Consider the following 12,845-nt stretch of genomic DNA (forward strand, 5'->3'; position numbering starts at 1 on the left):
AAACCCGCCGCCAGCCGCGGGGATGCGAGGCGAAGGGCTGCAGCCCCTCGGCTTCCCCCTCTGCTCCCCCTTCAGCCCCCTGCACCCCCTTAGGAAGGCGGAGGGGGGAGCGGGAGCGGCCGCCCGGAGGGTCCCGGGGCTGGTACCCGGCGGGGATGCGGCGGGGCCGGGGATGCTGCGGGGATGCGCCGGAGGCTTTCTGCCGGCAGCTCCAGGGATTATTGGGAAGGGTGACCGGCAGTGGTGTGTGTGAGAGTGTGAGAGTGTGCGGGGCTGGCGGCGGGGGGAGCCGGGTCCTTATTCTGTTAAAGATTTAAGTAGGCATGCAAGGAATCTCTAGGATAGTTGGCAAAGGGCGAGGGTGGGGAGCGGGGGGAAGGATCCAAAAGAGTCTGTAACCAGACACTGAAGCTTTCCAGGAGTGAGAGTGTGTGAGAGAGAAGGAGACAGAGCGAGAGGAAGAGAGGGGGCAGTGTGGTCTAGTACATTTTCATCTGGTCGTTGATTTGAGCCTGATGCTTGCTGTCCCTCAACAGCCTCCCTTGCCTGGATTTTTTCTTTCCCCCTCTCCTCTCCTTTCCCTTCTAATTCATCGAAGCCTAGGGGAGCCAGGAAAGATTAAATGTGCTTTCGAAAAGGCAGCCACTTCATGCAGCTATGTCTGCTTCCCCCCCACACCCCCCAGCCACCCCCCCACTCCCCCTTTTGAAATAAAAAAAAAAAAAAAAGAGAGAGGGGGAGACAGAGAGGGGGAGAAGGAAGGAGGAGGAAGAGGAGGACTATAGTTTAATGATGTCGGGACTGGCTGATCCAGAAGGAGAAAAAAAAAAAGGGGAAAAAAAAAAAAAAAGAAAATATTTGAGCTCCTGGACGAGGAAGGACTTTGGTGAATGGGCTCAGACTCCCGAGGTGAGAAAAGGACGGAGTGAATGATGATGATGATGATGGTTCCGTAATGGTGCCTGTTACCGCTGCCCCCGGCCGGGCGGCGGCGGGGCCGGGTCGGGGGGGACCTGCCTTCGGCAGCGCCGCAGATTTTGCATTTTTAACCTCGGGCCCTCCGGAACGTTTCGGCTTCTCCCCGCTTATGCCGCTGGGCCTAAAGCGGTTCCAGAGCTGGGTGGAGGGTGCGGATCCGTATTATTTATTTGGGCGGGGGGGTGGGGGGGGGAAAGAGGGAGGAAAGGGAGGGAGGGAGGGAGGGAAGGGGGGAGAAGAGCGGAGGGAAGGAGGTGGCAAGCTGGGGACGAAATCCTGCTCTGGGTTATGGCCGGCGTAAATTTCCATTGGCTGGGGGTGCACAAGGTGCTCGGAGAGAGGAGTCGGTGCAGGATGGAGTCCCTTTGTGTGTGTGTGCCGTGTGCTGTGTGTGCGCGGGGCTCGCACCCTCCTCTCCCGGGCGAGCGGCTTTTTCTCCAGGTTTTCCTTTGAAGCCCCGGCCGGCGGCTGGCAGGGGAGGGCGGCCGGGGCTGCGGCGCTGCTGCCCGCGCCCTTCCTCCCTCCTCCTCCTCCTCCACCTCCTCCTCCTCCTCCTCCTCCTCCTCCCCGCTGACAGTCTGGGGCTCGCTCCGGCACCGGGCTGGCCCCGGCTCCCGCAGCCCCCCAGCCCCGTCTCTTCATCATAATAATAATAACAACAGCAGCGGCGGCGGCAGCGGCGGCATTGCCGGGGAGCGCGGAGGGCGGCAGGCGAGAGGAGCTGCGGAGGAATTCGGCTCCTTTTCCTTTCCTCCCCCCACCCCCTCAACCAACCCCCCCCACCTCCTCCTCTTTTTTTTTTTTTTTTTCCCCTTTTCCTTGCTATATTCCCTATTTATTTTTTTAACCAAAAAAAAAAAAAAAAAAAAAAAAAAAAGAAGAGAGAGAGAGAGAGAAAAAAAAAAAAAAGAAAGAGAGAGAGAGAGAGATGTTTTAAAAATGCAAGCGGCTTGCCCAGCTGCACACACCCGCCCTCCCTCGGCCGCCTCCCTCCCTCCCTGCGCACACACCGCACGCTCGCACCCGCTCGGGTGTCAAACCCCGCCGGGCACCCAGCCTGGTGCGGGCACTGCCCCGGCCCCCCCGGCCCTTCCCAGCGCCGCCGACCGGAGCCTCCCCCGCTTCCAAATGGTGAGTTTCTACCTGGTTTTGTGGCGACTCGGGGTTTTTCTCCATCCCCGGGGCTGGCGGAGGGGGCGGGGAGGCAGCGCCTTGCTGCTGCTGCACGCTTTGTGCCAGGGGCCGGGAGCGAGCCTGCGGATTCCTGCTCTTATTTCTGCATTCCTTCTCGTTGAAACAATGAAAATAATTCCGTCACTGCCCCAAACTTCCTCTTCGTTATTTAAATGCGGAGACTTTTCGTGTATTTGTCGCAAGCGACCTTGTTGGGAGCTGTAAGGAACCTGCCGCGCCATGTCATTATTATTTTTTTTTTTTTTTTTGTATAAACGATTAAAAATGGAATGTATTCTCTCAACAGAGGGTCCTTAGAGAAGCTCTTTCCTTCCACCTGTGTGTCCTGTTTTGTAATCTTGAGCCATGAATTGAACTTGCCTGCTATTCTTTTCCTCTTTCTCCTTTTGATCTTTTTTTTTATGATTATTATTTTTTGATCCCCGTTGGTTTCGGTATTTTTTTTTTAATTTTTTTTTTTTTTTTTTTTTTTTTTGCAAGGACTAGTTTGTTGCGCCCCTCTCAATCCCTGAGACCCTAACTTGTGATGTTTAGCTTTTAAATCCACGGGTTAGGCTCTTGGGAGCTGTGAGTTGTGCTTTGACATCTTTATTTTATTTTAGAAATATCTCCTCTCTCTATGTGTGTACGTGTGAGCGCGGGTGTGTATATTTAGAGCCGTATACACACACATACAATAGTCTTTAGAGACCTTTTAAGGAAAAAATAAGTCTATTTCTCCTCCTCAGCCTCCATCGGCTGATGTAGGGCGGTGGTTCTGGCCATTTTCTGTATAAAAATCAAATTAAAATCAGCGTTCGTGCCGCAGAGATTTTTTTTTTAAATATATATATATATATTTTTCTTTTCAAATGTGTGTGTATATATTCACGAGATAATTTTCCAGCTGATGCAGATATGGGGGTGTACGTGTGTACACACAGAGTGATTATTAAATATGGTGTGGAGATAAGATAGACATGATATGGATGCATGTAAATGCAGTTCTTGGGGTGTGCGTGGCCATCCCCACACCCATTAATTCATAGAAGCAAATAAAACCGTAAATATAGATATTCCAATATGGAGGAATATTAATATCACGCCTGTGGTAAAACAGGGAGAATTTTATCTGCAGGCCACTGCATAGAGCATCTGAATTTTGATTTTTTTATTTTTTTTTTTTGCCTTCCCCCCCTTCTTGAGAGCAACACAGAGTACCCTGAGAGCGTAACAGTAACAGCTCGGTACATTGGTGCTTGACCTCAGCTGAAATCCCAGCATGCCTCATGCTTCCAAGTTTAAAACCGAACGATTAATCTTGGAAATGTGCTCTATGGACACACCAAAAGAAAAAAAAATATTTAAAAAAATTTTTAAAAAAAGAGGGGAAAAAAATACAAATAAAAAGCCAGGAGACGGGTTGGGTTTTATAGGTTGGAAAAATAAACTGCAGAATAAAATGGTTGCGTGTATTAATGGTTGGAAAGTAAAAAGAAATGCTGAAGTTTTCTTTGAGTCCTTTTCTAGAACTTCCAGCTTTGCTGCTTTTCCAGGCAATATGACATGTAAATGATGAACCAGAAATGTTCGAAATGTTTCCCGCTGCTGCTGTTTTTCTTTATTAGAATTTTTTATGCTGCTGTAAAATTAATTATGGCTGGAACTGTATTTCTTATCTCTGTTCTGCAAGGCAATTTATGATGAAGTTACTGTACCTTGTTATGGCACCGAATTGCTGTTTGATATTTGAATGCAAATGCTTGAACTTAAAACACGATGCACCAAAAATTAATTGACGGTGTAACATTTTGGTATTTAAGAGCTTTAGGATATGTTTGCTGGTTCCTGTTGTTTAACAGTTATTGAACTGGAAAAGGTTGCTTGTTTGATTTGAATTTTTTTTTTTTCATGAATTTTAGCTGCTTTTTCTTGACGCTGTAATTTCACTGAGCGTTTTACCTCCGCGAGGGAAAAAAAATAATATGCCAAGAAAGCCTCGTCCTTCTGCATTTCTATATTATTCCAAACGTTCTTTAATTCCAAAGCGAGCCGCATTTATTTTATGTTATTTTCTGTTACCTGCTCGGCGCTGTTAATTGCGACCCGGAGCGCTGGAGCCCCGCACCTTTGTCCAGCCATTACCACACCCGCAAAAAGTCCCTTTTTGGGGGTTCTTTTTACCCTTTCCCGATGCTTTTCATCTCAATTTTTCCCCCCCGCTCCGCCAGGAGGGAAGGGGCGAGCGCTTTGTCTGCGAGGCTGGCACGGGTCCCCCGCGCATCCCCGCGCATCCCGCGCCTCTCGGGGGGGGGTCCCCGCGTCGGGAGCCCCCCCAATGTCCCCTCTTGTCGCCTCCCCGGGGGTCGCTATTGTGTCCGCGCTGCTTGCGCGGTGCGGGGCGGGGGTTGCGCGGGGCTGCGGCAAAACAATGGGCGGGGAGGGGAAGGGGAGAAGGGGGAGGACGGAGCCCGCGCAGGCTCCGCGCCCCTGCGCGCTCGGGAGCCGCTCCCGGTCTAGACTGGCCCAGACGCATCAATTACGGCGCCGCAGCTTTAAAGGGACAGAGCGGCAGAGGTGGCCCCAAAAAACCGAGCGGAGCGGATGGAAATAACGGGGGCAGAGCGAATTCCGCGCTGCCCCCCGAGTGGGGTTTTTCCCCGGAGGGAAAGGCGAGGAGAAAAGGAGGGAATAGCGGCTGGGATAGAACCGGGGCCCCCCCAGCCTTCTCCTTCCCTTCGCTGCTCCCCGCTCCGGAATTCCGGGCGGGTTCGGGGGATTCTCGGCCACGGCCGGAGCCGCAGAAATGTCAGCGCTGGGAAAAGTCGGTGCCGTCAGAAATACCCGGAATCGTCTCTGTTCGAGCAGACAGAACTCGATCCTGAACCATTCCTGCAGAGGTTTTTACCTTCTGCAGACAAAAGGAGGGATATTGAGCTTGGGGTTTATTTTTTGTCGTATTCCTCTGGCTCTGAGGCTTTCTGCTCTTAGTGTTACAGAGTTTTTCTAATAACAATTTCATCAGTTTCCATGGTTTTATGTTTTCATTGGGAAAAAAACCAAAAAAACGAATCTGTGGACGAAAAGAGGTTTTTTTTCTCTTACAAGGAAAATGGAAGAGAAAATAAATATTAGGCATTAATTTAATCAATAAATAGAATAAGTGAAGCTTAATAAGAATTGAAGATCTTTTTCAATAAGACTAATTTTCAATAATGCTAAAATAAAAACCACCAGGCTGGAACAAGTTTCAATTAAAAGTGTATCTAATATGCTGCCACTATATTTAATATAACACATTGCGAAATATTCTGTGCAATATCTGATGCAAATAATTTAAAAAGGAGAAAGATACGCAAATGAAGCGTGGGGTTTTTAAAATATAGGTTTTTTTTAAAAAAAATGTTGTAACTTTTGCAAAACTCAGTGTCTGGGAGTTTTGTCTGAGCAGCAACTGGAGCTTTGAGCTCGGTGACTTTGACCTCGTTGTGGCTGAGTTGGAACTTGCTCTCCCAAGTTGAAAGGCGCAGGGTTTGGTGGCAGGAAAAGGTAAAAATAAAAGGTCCGAGGCATTCTGCAGTTTTCCATTGTTGCTCTTTTATTTCCAGGGGTTTTACAGGACCTAAAGTTGCACGGTGCTGCAGCTACAAAAAAAAAAAAAAAAAAAAAGAAAAAAAAAAAAAAGGAGAATTACTTTTATTGCCTTTCTTCCCTGAATCACTTCCAAGGTACTTAAGGATTTATTGGGCCAGATAGCAAATTGCAGTTGAGATGCTGTGCAGTGGCCAGTGCTGATTAGATGATTGATTAATTCCTGATCGATTTCTAATTCCGAACCTAAATCACATTATAAATGCTCGATATTAAAATGCAGTTTATGCCGAAATCTGATTGCAAGCTCCTCAGCGAGTCTCTCCAAATGCCGGTTGGGAATACCATAATATTCCTATTTTTTCTTGGATTTGTTAACCCTTTGAAGTGCTTGGCCATAGCTCAGTGCTTTCGAGCCGTGAAGTGCTCGTTCACAGGAGGTTTGTGCACAATCCCTGGAATAGCAGGAGACCCTGCAATTCCCAGAGCATGAACTCCACCTTCATCTGCGCCTCCGACCGCTGCCAAACCTTTTCTGATTTTTATTTTTTCTCCTTTTTCCGCCCTAAATTTTGTTCCCTTCTCCGCGAGGAGGGAGGGGGGGAAGGCAGGCAGGGTTGAGGAGTTCAAGGCGTGGGTTTCCCAAAGGTACAATCCCAGTTCTGCACGAGGCTGGAGCTCGGGGAGAGGAGCCTCGGTGCCAACTGTGCCGCATTCCTGCTGCCCTGCCTTTTTCCCAGGGCTCCCAAGGAAAGAGCATCCCAGTTCTTCCTCACTCTTGGGAACACACACATTGTTTCAATAATCCAGGCAATAAATGCTAATTAGTAATGCTTAAGGACCCTACCAGTCAGAGTAATTATCATAATTTACCTCTTCCTTGGTAAAAAAAAAGCATTCCTTGCCGATTTTTTTTTATTTTTAATTTTTTTTTTTTTTCCAAATGGTGTTTTCTCCCTTTTTTTTTATTTTTCCCCCTCTGGAAAGAATTCCTGGTTGGATTAGCAATAAATATATAGCTTTGAGACACAGGCACGGGGAGCTGGAGCTGAGCATGTGTAAAAGATTTTCCCACAGGTCAAAATTTCTTTAAAAGCTGAGATTTTTCCTTGGCCTCCCCTGTGTGCTCTGCCCTCCTTCCCCAGCACCACCAAAAACCACTTGCAAAGGGAGAACAAAGGAAATCAGGAGCTCTAAAGGCATCATTAAGCATGAAGAGCAACAGCAAGACAGAGTGTGATATGACAACATATTTTATGGCACAAAAGTAGAGATAATTAAATAATTCAGTGGTATTCTTAGCTAATTAGCAGGAAGATCTTTCAGAAGCCATCAAGAAAATGGATCTCATCAAAGCTAACAACACGTGGGGTTTCCCAAAGATCCCGTGTTTTCCAGAATTGCTGCTGCTTCCCCACCTGATCCCGTAACACCAAAGAGTTGCACAATGGAATTGGGCTCTTCCTCAGGATGATGTTTTCCATGGAAGGGGATCAGGTATTTAGAGGAAATGAATATGCATAGCTGGAATTTTCAATATTAGTCAATAGCAGAGGAGAAGCCAGCTCTGTTACGGGGGATCCCTTGAAAAGGGGAAATCTTCAGCCAGGAGCCTCTCCTGGGTTCCTGGGGATGGGGCTGGCATTGGGAGCTGCTGGAGTCCAAGAGCTTTTTGTAGAGTGCATTGGGGTCCTGGACTGGCTGGTTTCAGCTTTTTTTTGGGCATTGAGAAATGTGTGGCCAAGTCCAGAGGAGGTTTTTGGACCTCTGGTTTAAGCTGGGCTCCCATTCCAAGGCCAAAGCCAAACTGGGAAGAGATCCATCATCATCTGTGGAGTTGTTTTAGGTCTTCAGTAGCATGGCTACAACTCTCATGCCATACAAATTTATTTTTCCTTTGGATTCATGAGGTTTTTTACCTGGAATCAGTGGCTGCTGGTGCCCCTGAGCTCAATCCAGGTTGGCAATCCACAGATCCTATCCATGGGCAAGGACCTGCAGGGCATGGATCCTGCTCCTGGAGACCTCAGTGAGGCACGTCCTCAGCAATTAGGTGCATCAAATATTGCTCAGAATATCTCTCTGTATCATTCAGAATATCTCGTTTTGCTCCTTTGATCTGAATGCATCCCCAGGTTCACCAGAGGCATTTGCAAACTCCCATTCTCTGCCTCTGTGTTTGATATATTTGGGTTCCTTTCCCCTCTGCCTAACAAAGGAATGCCTGAAATTTTGACTTTGCCAGCCACTTAAAATCCTCCTGCTTTAAATAACGGAAGGGGATGTGCCTCAGTCTTGGATTCAGCAATAATTCTGGTTTTTACCCTGGGCCCAGACTGAATTTTCCTCCTGGGTTACAGTTTTGGAGCTTTTCACTCCATGGATACCCCCCCAAGTCCTGCAGTGGGGGCAGATCTGACACTTTGGGGTTACTGTTATCTGTGGAGGGGAAAAACCTCCAGGCTCCCCTGAAAGAAAATGATTTTTCCCTGCCCAAAAAGAGGTGGAGACTCATTTGCAGAAGGTAAAAGGAGGGAACAGGAGGGGAAAAGGCAGCCAGAAGTGCTTTGGCCAAGGAAGCAAATCACACCAAGATATTTCTGTCTCCTGGTTTACAGGGCTGCTGCTCTTTAAGCACAAATTCCTCCTCTCTGGAACCTTCCAGGTTGGGAATGAGGTTCTGCCATGCCAGGAGCCCCTCGGGTGTAGCCCCAGATGTAACAATGGGATCCATGCTACTTCTGGGAACAAGTCATTCATGTTTTCTCTTCTGTTTTTCTGTCCTCCACCCAATGCTCTGGCACTGTGTTTGAATAGATGAGGGCATTCCAACCAATTAAACAAAAAATAAATGTAGAATTTCCAAGATGAAAGAGGAACCTCTGCTTTCCTCGGTGAGCCTGCTTGCAATTGTTTTTCTTTAACAGCTCTTCCCACACTGCAGTCAATGAATCTCTAATCTCCTGGACTGAAATGTCTGACACTTCCAGAATCCTTTATTTGCTGCCTCGACTCGCAGAGCTCCACCTACAGCAGCGCTCAGCAGTGGGCTGGTGGTGAATCTGATGGAAATGTCTGGTGGTATTGGGGTGGGAGGGAGGGATGGAAGGACAAGCAGGGGCTCTGCTGTGCCTCTCACACCACCCTTGCAGCCAGGGCTGTCCCCACCAGCAGCTGCTGAAGGACCTGAGGGACCAGGAGTGGATGAGCTCTGCCTGAGTCGATTCCTGGCTGCTGAATAAATTGAGTTTATTCCACGGCTGCTCCCGACCCAAGCCAGGTGCTCTGGGCTGTTGCATCCCTCTGGAAGGTGGACAGGAGGGCAAGGAGGAGAAGCTCAGCCCCTGAGAGAAGTCTGCTCCAAGAAGCTGAGCTTTCCCTGGAAGCTGTTTTTGGTGCACCCTTCCCACTCGCCTGCCCTGCTGGCAGCTCCACTCTGAGGATGAATTATGCCAGAAATGCTGTGAGGCACCAGAAACGCTGAGGATGGAGAAGAGTCCTCTCAGTGAACTTATTTGTGGATAAAGTCACTCTCACCTGGATTGCAGCTCCTCCAGAGCAGGCCACGAGCTGTGGGAAGGATCACAACTTCACCAGGGGACTTTGGGTTGCCTTTGGTGTGCTTGTATCATGTGTGAACATGCAGAGAGCTTGGTTTTCCACCAGGAACCCAGTAAATGGCACCTCTGTCAATCAGTTCCTTGCAGTGTGTTTGTCTCTTTTGCTCACCCCTTTCTCCCCTTCCCACCAGGGCTTGCAGAGCCTCTCCCTCCCTGCACAGAGTGCTTGGGGCTGGCTCCTCCCTGGGCACAGGGTTGGTGGGCTCGTGGAGCACCTCACACACAGAATCTGCCTTTCCATGGAATTGTGTTCTCACTCCACCACTGTCTGCTTGTTGCATCTCACTGTTGAAGGCCCAAATAGGGAAAAAAAAAAAATCCTGAAATCTGGATTTTTCTCTCCCCCTGTTTGATGGGTGATTCAGAGATAACAGCACAGCTTTGGTAGAATTCCTGTTCTCCTTCAGCCCCCTTTGCTCTTTTTCACATGGCCTGACCTTCTGTGTGCAGTTTTGGGGGATAATGTGGATTTTGGAGGATGCTGCAGCAAAATTGTAGCGGGAGGGAAGCCCTGGTTTTGAATTAGGGGTGTCCTTGATGCCTTCACATCAGCATTCAATTCCTTTTGGAATATGGGAACAGACAACTTAAAAGCAGTGATCAAAGCCAGGAGAAACACAACATTTGGGTTCAATTGCTAAAAGCATTCACCAAGGAGCTGGAGTACTCCTCAGGCAGCCAAAAGCTCCTTTTCCTTAGCCATGGCACACGAGCTGGCACTGCAAAGGCAAATCAGATTGCTCCTGTTCCCCAGCCTCTGTTTTGGGATATTTCAGGAGGATTTTCCCCAATTCCCAGCCCACCAACGCCCAGCCTCTCTCTGTTGTGTGGAGGATCAGAGTGAGTTCTCTGGGAGATGGGAGGAAGAGGAGACCCAGTGGCCAGAGCAAAGCTCCTGGCAGTTCTGTGTCCTGAGGGATGTGTCCCAGTCCAGGGCTCTGCAGTGGGACAGTGGGGGAGGAGTGGCCACATTTATCTCTGCAGTGAGATAGGAAAGCCAAGGTCTCCTCTCTTGCTCAGGGACAGATGTCGAGGGAGAAGTTCTGTTCCTTGGCACAGGCTGTGTGAAACCTTCCCTTCTTATTAAAAAAAAACAAAAAGAAAAGAAATCCCATTTTTTGGTTTCAATACCCCAAAAAGAAACAACAGTGCTGTCATCTCAGGAAAAATTAAAAAAAAAGACAAAATATTCTGGGAAGTGTTTGATCCTCTGCAGGTTGGAATGGGTGAGGCTGCTGGAAAACAGCACGGTGGTCTAAAACATAGCTGAGAAATCTGTGGCTTAGAAATACCTGAGAATGTGAAACCTTCCCTTCTTATTTAAAAAATAAAAAATAAATCCCATTTTTTGGTTTCAAAACCCCAAAGAGAGACAAAAATACGGTCATCTAAGAAATATTTTAAAAAAAAAGACAAAATATTCTGGGGAGTGTTTGATCCTCTGCAGGTTGGAATGGATGAGGCTGCTGGAAAACAGCATGGTGATCTAAACATAGCTGAGAAATCAATGGCTTAGAAATATCTTCCCTTCTTATTTAAAAAAAAAACAAAAAGAAATCCCATTTTTTGGTTTGAATACCCCAAAAAAGAAACAACAGTGCTGTCATCTAGGAAATAATTAAAAAAAAAAAAAAATATTCTGGGAAGTGTTTGATCCTCTACAGGTTGGAATGGGTGAGGCTGCTGGAAAACAGCACAGTGATCTAGAACATAGCTGAGAAATCCATGGCTTAGAAATACCTGAGAGTGTGAAACCTTCCCTTCTTATTTAAAAAATAAAAAATAAATCCCATTTTTTGGTTTCAATACCCCAAAGAGAGACAAAAATACGGTCATCTAAGAAATATTTAAAAAAAAAAGACAAAATATTCTGGGGAGTGTTTGATCCTCTGCAGGTTGGAATGGGTGAGGCTGCTGGAAAACAGCACAGTGATCTAAACATAGCTGAGAAATCTATGGCTTAGAAATATCTTCCCTTCTTATTTAAAAAACAAAAAAGAAATCCCATTTTTTTGTTTCAATACTCCAAAAAGAAACAACAGTGCTGTCATCTAGGAAATAATTAAAAAAAAAAAAAAATATTCTGGGAAGTGTTTGATCCTCTACAGGTTGGAATGGGTGAGGCTGCTGGAAAACAGCACAGTGATCTAGAACATAGCTGAGAAATCCATGGCTTAGAAATACCTGAGAGTGTGAAACCTTCCCTTCTTATTTAAAAAACAAAAAATAAATCCCATTTTTGGTTTGAATACCCCAAAAAAGAAACAACAGTGCTGTCATCTAGGAAATAATTAAAAAAAAAAAAAAATTCTGGGAAGTGTTTGATCCTCTGCAGGTTGGAATGGGTGAGGCTGCTGGAAAACAGCACAGTGATCTAGAACATAGCTGAGAAATCTATATCCTAGAAATACCTGAGAGTGTTTTGTTCACATGTGATGGCCTCTCATATAATAATAATAATAATAATAATAATAATAATAATAATAATAATAATAATAATAATATTGCTGCAGCCCTTCCACAGCAGGTTCACCTGTGGAGCTCCAGCCTTTCTGCAGAGGCCTCAGTTAACTCTCACAGGGGCCTTTGTGAGGTGGGGGTGGAAATGTTCCTGATCCTGACCCTGATGCACTCAGCAAGAGAATCACATCCCTCATTTTTGCCATTTTTAACCTCTTTTCCTCACTTTGAATTTCCTGATGACATGGAGTAAGGTTATTGATTTTCAACCCAGTTATTGAAAATATTTATCAAGCACAGAAGTATCAAGCATAATCTAATTTAATGGGTTCTTTTAGGGTTTTTTAATCTATTTTTTCCTCCTGGACAGGGGAGGGGAGACTGAGGCTTTGCTTTGCAGCAGGCCAGGGATAATATTATTATTTTTGTGGGGTGAGGAAGTGCTGAGCCCCTCTAAAAACCAACCCAAACCTAAAAGCACTGATTAGAAAGTTTGGCTGGAGCATTTTGCCCGAGATGGCAGGGCTGATAATTGGATTTCAGCTCGCTGAGAGCCAGTCCATTACTGCAGCCATAAATCACCCTGCTGCAATCACTCCTCTAATGCACCCGCAGTTCTCAAATATTTCCTTTCCAGCCTTTTCCATCTGTGCACTGAAGACACCTCCAGTGGAGGTGATGCAGCAGGGGGGGATGAAGCTGTGCCCCAGCAGCTCTGAGTGCACTGAGAGTTGGTGACTGCCACCCTCCAAGCAGTTTTGGGGTGTTTGGAGCTGAGTTTGGCAGCTTGCACAGCTTTCAGGGAAGATTTTCCTCTGTTAACCCACGTCAGTCAGAAGAAAAGTCACACAGAAAAAAATTGCAGAGGCAAATCTTGGCTCAGCCAGGACTTCGGGTTGTTTGGACCTCAAGATCCAAAAGCTGTGAGAGTCCTGCTCCCCAGTTGATTTATTTTTTCAATAGATCATGATAAACCCCTCACTCTGCACATTTTCTCCTCCATCATTAAATGCTGCCTCGCAG

At 46.8% G+C, this 12,845-nt stretch overlaps 1 long non-coding RNA gene across 1 annotated transcript; it reads left to right on the forward strand.

Annotated features, from left to right (window-relative positions):
- Positions 1-1,734: 1,734 nt before the first annotated feature.
- On the forward strand, positions 1,735-9,438 carry LOC132338008 (uncharacterized). Its single transcript, XR_009489336.1, has 2 exons — positions 1,735-2,109; positions 8,670-9,438. It is a non-coding gene; the product is annotated as an uncharacterized LOC132338008 (long non-coding RNA).
- The last annotated feature ends 3,407 nt before the right edge of the window (positions 9,439-12,845 follow it).

The sequence above is a fragment of the Haemorhous mexicanus genome, chromosome 24 (assembly GCF_027477595.1).
Source record: "Haemorhous mexicanus isolate bHaeMex1 chromosome 24, bHaeMex1.pri, whole genome shotgun sequence".
Classification (NCBI taxonomy): Eukaryota; Metazoa; Chordata; class Aves; order Passeriformes; family Fringillidae; genus Haemorhous; species Haemorhous mexicanus.